The sequence below is a fragment of the Mirounga leonina genome, unplaced genomic scaffold (assembly GCF_011800145.1).
Source record: "Mirounga leonina isolate KUSES-001 unplaced genomic scaffold, KU_Mleo_1.0 Mir_151, whole genome shotgun sequence".
NCBI lineage: Eukaryota > Metazoa > Chordata > Mammalia > Carnivora > Phocidae > Mirounga > Mirounga leonina.
The window spans coordinates 88,981,580-88,987,498 of record NW_023270377.1 but is presented as its reverse complement, the minus strand read 5'-3'; positions in this window follow the sequence as shown (position 1 = coordinate 88,987,498).

Genomic DNA, 5,919 nt, shown 5'->3' with positions numbered 1-5,919 from the left:
AAATTCTACTGAATTTACTGAAATTCAGTAGAGCTGAAGGGTAGTGCTTTCTGTTGATGTGTAGTGTCTCTGTGTTTGTATGTCTTTTCTTGGGGATAGAAATCCAAGAGAGAGAATCCCAGTAGGACTAAGTCAGGAAAGCCCTTTTAAGTTCTAAATTGCTCAAATTGACTAGATCAAGGGGAAAAAATGGAAACGATTATCAAATACCTCCACAAAAGTCTTGGAATTAGGTTAGCTTTATATGGAAATGATTTCAAAGTTTCTAGGAACTGATCATTCCCACGATACATGAATTGAAGTAAATACTGAAAAGTATTTTCTTTTAAAGCTACTATAAACCAGATAACCTTAGGAAATGGCAGAAAGCAAATGAAATCGTATGTGTAAGACTAATGCAGCGTCCTAGTGGTAGTACTAGCCTAGTAAATGTTCTGACCAACCGTAATTGTGTATTTGTTCATTTCTCCTTGGAGTCCTGGCAATGTTTACTTCTTGTATTTGAAGCTCTTTTTATTAGATACACACATACTTAGGATTTTTATGTTTTTCTAATGACTTGATCTTTTAATCATATTAAAATAGTCCTCTTTATCTCTCAGAATGCTGCCTTGAAGTCTACTTTAGTAATATTAATGTAACTGTATCAGCTTTTTAAAGCTTACAGCATGGTGCATATATTGCCACTCTTTCAATTTCAACCTATTTGTGTTTTTATATCTAAAGTGAGTCTTTTGTAGACAATGTATAGTTGTGTCTTATTTTTTTATCTAAGTTCTGCTTTTTAATTGGTGTGTGTAAACTATAAATACATTATATAATTACTGATATGTTAGAATTTACGTCTGTTGTCTTGATCCTGCTTTTCTGTATTTCCCTTGGTTTTTGTCCTTTGTTACTCCTTTCCTGCTTTTTGTATTTTTTTAAAAAATGTTTTTAATATTCGGTTTTATTTGTTATGTTTACTTTTTAATCTATACTTTTTTGCATTTTTGGTAGTTGTTCTAGACATTACTATATATCCTTATCACAGTCTACTTGCAATTAATGCATCATTTCATGTAGACTATAAAACATGTTCAGCTGTTTCATTTATCACTGCCTTATCCTTTGCACCACTTTTGTCATATGCTTTACTTCTATATATATTATAAACTGTACAATATCATTATAGTTATTGTTCTAAACAGTCAATAGCACTTCTAAAGAAATTAAAGAGAGGAAAATTAAAGAATATATTCTATTTACCCACATATTTACTGTTTCAATGCTCTTTGCAGAAAATTAAAGAAGATATTTTCTATTTACCCATATACTTACTATTTCAATGCTCTTATTCCCATAAATCTGACTTTCCATCTACTTATTGCATTTATTTAGAGAGCCCTGGAGGCAGTTTTGGATAAGTTAGTGGTTGATAATCTGAAAAGTAAGCAAATGGACAAACAAAAACATTTGTTAACTCCTGGGAGCCAAAATAGTTCTACAGAGAGGGAATGAAATCAGCATACTACGTGCCCCACCTGAGAATGATGTTTTTATACCAGCATCATGATGTAAACGCTGAATACTGTCATAACCACAAATTGTGATTTTACGCTCTTAATCTTTCTTAGTGGGAAATTAATAATGTCTGAAACTAAAATGTAAAAAATTAAGTAAAAAAATTAATAGTCATAACAGGAAGTTTGGAGTTTGGATAGAGGAAGGTAAGTTCCAGAGGGAAGATTTGACAGTTGGCAGAGTTTGCCTCTGGGAAACAGGAGTGTCAGTAAAGTAGGGGACTGCTCTTTCTCCTAACAGGTTTAATTTTACCATTTGACTTTTTTATTATATACATGTACTAATCTGATAACTAAAACAATTGTGAAGCTAATGGAAATATTCCAGTGAGAGGAAAAACCTGAGTATAGAAGAAGCAGACTAATGGACCAAGTAAGATTTCTGACTACACACATTGGTATGATAATCCACAAAGTAAGTGGCCTTAAATACAAGAAAAGATAGTTGTTCTGATCTATTGAACAAGAGGAAAGGATGATAGGATCAGGGCAGATGATGGTAGCTTTCTGTGTTTGATGGTAGGAAACTGAAGGTTGTCCTGGTTCTGTTATCTCTATGATGTCAGCACGAGAGTAAAATGCAAACAAAGTGTTACTGCTTTTCCCTGAGGCCCAGCAGTGGTGACAATGAGAGGAGGTTTTTTTTTTTGTTTGTTTTGTTTTGTTTTTTAATGATTTAAATAATTTCCATTCATTTTCTTTGGGTTATTTTTGTTGTCATGTTCATCATTATAGCCTGATACTTTACTACTTAATTTATTTTGTATGTTTCCTTTCATAATTTCTCTTTTCCTTCCACTTAGTCTCAGGTTTACTGCCCTCAAAAGACTTCAGTCTTTTGAAGATGTGTTCTTTTCTCTTCTCTGAATAACCAAAGTAAGCTTTGTTTACGGATATCTGAGGGCTGTTAGCATCTGCAGAAAAATTTTAAATGTCTATGTCATCCCTATAATTTCTGAACTCTTGTGCTTTGGATAGTATATTGTCAAAATGTTAAAGAAGCTTGAAATCAAATGGGGATACAGAACAAAGTCTCCTGGGCATAACTTTCTGTCTTGAAGGGCCTGTGGATGTGCTCTGGGCCTAGAGAAAGGTTTTGGTGTGCCCGATGGTAGTGACTGGAGAAAGCTGCATAGACATTGAAGGATGCTCAGTGTAAGCCTGATGGTTAGAACTTGGGTTCATCAACCACCAGTGTTTCCTGCTCTCAACCCACATAGACGTTATTAAGCAACTGGGAGTTGGTATCACTGCAATTGAATCCGCTATTGCTTACCAGCTGTGTGTTCTTGGGCAAATTACTTAAACTCTGAGTTCATTGCCCCATTTCCTAAAATGTTGATAATAACTTTATTACCTCATAGGAATGTTGTGAGGATTGAATGACAGAGTAGACATGAATGTAGCTGGGACACCTGACATACATACAAGCACATACTTGGCTACAGGCAGAAGTAGCTCTCACCACTCACCACCACCAACTGATCAATCGGCAGTTAATCCAAACACCAGCTCTACTAAATGTAAGGAAACTTGCTCTTTAGAGAATCAAGTTTTCATCTTTTCAATGAGGCAATGAGTAATCAGCTTAAAATTGTGATGTGGGAAGTATGAAAACAAAATGGAGAAAGACTGGGCTAATGTGGAAGGTTAGGGAAAGGGAGAGAAGTTGGAGTTAGAGACAGAAGAGCACGAGAGCAATTACCGAACAAAGATGCTGAGGTCTTAACTCGGGGTTTATGACAATGAGCATGGACGTAAAGGCAGACCCATTATTTTCAAACTGTGCTTACGTGGCCAGCTTGTAAATGCAGGTTCATCATGAAACTAATAAAGCTTCAGCTTCAAAGCTCCCTCACTTGCACAGATGAGCTCCTTCCAGGGCTCTGGGAGAAAACCTGGTAACATGATTGCATATTCGTGTGTTTTCATAGAAACTGCAAAATGTTTTAACTGTAATTAGTTAAGACCATTGCTTTTCACTTCAGTTTTCTCTGTCACTCTTCCCCTCATACTGGGGTGGGGGTGGGGTTGGAGTGGCCACAGGAATTTTGAGGCTCCTACCAAGGAAAGATGAGTTGGGAATACATTTAGTTTGAGTTTTGTGGGCTATATGTATGTGGGTCACAAATGTTCATGTACAGTTAAGTTACTGCTAGCTGTTCTGGTAGGAATGGCTTCCAAGAATAATCCTACTGCCCACCATACCACTTCTCTAAAACCTGTAAAAAAAAAAAGTGCAAGATCATATGTGTATCATGATATAAACATGTCCTATTGCACCTGGCACTGAAGTAATGGATAATGAAGGAGAAACAATGTTTGAAAAGTATGGAGCCAAATGGCTTGTGGGAAAGTCTTCTATCAGATGTGTAAGTTTTCCAGAGGTGAATTTAGTTCTCATTAATACCTAGAAAAAAAACAGAAGTTGTCTTAAGAATACACTCAATAATGCACCATATATAATTATCAATGCATGATCATTTTTTCTCTCTTGATGGAATTTGTGTGAAAATTATCCAAATGTCTATATTTACGGCACAAAACCTGTAGCAGTATTGAAGATACGGTATACCTGGGTGCAAAATCATGTTTTATGCATCCCAACGTACCGCATCTCATTATCAGTAACAAGTTGTGAAGCTGACGTTTTTTTAAAAAACTATCAGTACCATAACAAATTTCATCAGCCATCTTTCAGGCTGAATTATGTTTCTGTTACCTCTTTAGGGACAATATATCACAAAATTGTCAATATGAAGAAGTGTTCACAGGTTAGGCAAACTAAGAAGAAGAAGTATAGTGTATGTCAGGCAATTAGCAGAAATATGGTGTTTATATCAATTTTGTGATGTCTATATCGGCTTTGAAAAGTTTGTAATTTATTATAATTTTGTTTCTCATTCAATATACTCACTTCTCCAACAAATTTTGTAGTAATACCTTAGTTCTTCTTTTTCTCTTAAAGAGCACCCTCCCCGAATTGTATAAACCTCAAAACTCATAAAACTTGTACAGTGAGTTAATGCAGGATAGAACAGTTTTTCCAGAAAGGGACATTAGTTCACTCCTAATACTGCTGAGAGCTTCCAGTTAATCACTAAACTCGAATGAATCATACCACAGACGGGGCTACTCTCAGAAATTGACTTCTTTTCTTTTAGTACCTAGCTACAGTCTCTTAATTCTCCATAATTGATCAGCTGCATCCTAGAGCAGATGTTGGCCAAAGCCTTTGGGCATCCTTGCACTTAATGACTTTCTCTTTCAAATTAACATGAAACCTCTGAAGTCTTGTTTCCTCCCAGCAAAATGGGGCAGCCAGGACACAGGATCTAGAGATACCAAAGAAAAGTTTGTGATGTTGTTTCTGTTATTGCTCTAAGTAGAGAATTTCTTCATTTCTCTCTTCCTTTTTTTTTTTTTTTTTTTTTATGAAGGCTAAACCTGGGAAATCCTCTTTATGTCTTACAAATCAGAAACTGGGCTTGAATTGTTTCTGAGATAAAAGTAGCTGCCTTTGTTGCAGTGATTACAAACGAAATATTAATGTTGTGGATACTAAATTCAACTTTCATCTTTATCAAGGCTGAAACTATCAGTCTTTTTATTTTTTTAAAATATTTTTATTTTATTTATTTGAGAGAGAGAGAGAGCACAAGTGGGGTGAGGGGCAAAGGGAGAAGCAGGCTCTTTGCTGAGCAGGGAGCCTGATGTGGGGCTCGATCCCGGGACTCGGGGATCATGACCTGAGCCGAAGGCAGGCTTTTAACCAACTGAGCCACCCAGCTGCTCCACCATCAGTCTTTTTAATAAGAAGATCTATGCCCTGGTTTCTCAACTCTGAAAACAAGCATGTTGAACCAACTTTGTGAGCTAGAAACCATGGGAATGAAAATACAGCAGAGCAAACATAAAGCTGCAGCATTTTGTTAATCTGTAAATTAAACAGTCCTCACATGGTCTATCTTCCTTCTGCCTGGATCAGACATCTGCTTGTTTGCTTTTTCTAATCAGGCAGTGTTTCATTTCTTCCCTTCCTCTCCAAAATGTTTATTTTCAGATTTGTAGAAAGGGCTTTACATAATGGCTATATTTATTCCTTTTGTAGCTCTTGGAATAAAATGTATCTCTGTATCTCATCTACATTTAAGTTTAGTGATTTCCTGTCTTCTTGGTCAATGTTTGTATCTCAGGGTATTGAGTTTGTTTTATGAAAAAGATGTTGAGAACCTCTTTCCAAAATTATCTCAGATTAAGTGACCTACTTAGAGTCTTAAGACCTATATTTTTTGGCTGATCCACTCCTCTTCCTTTTCCCTCGATTTCCCTATTCTTTCTTCCTTTCCCTGGCCCC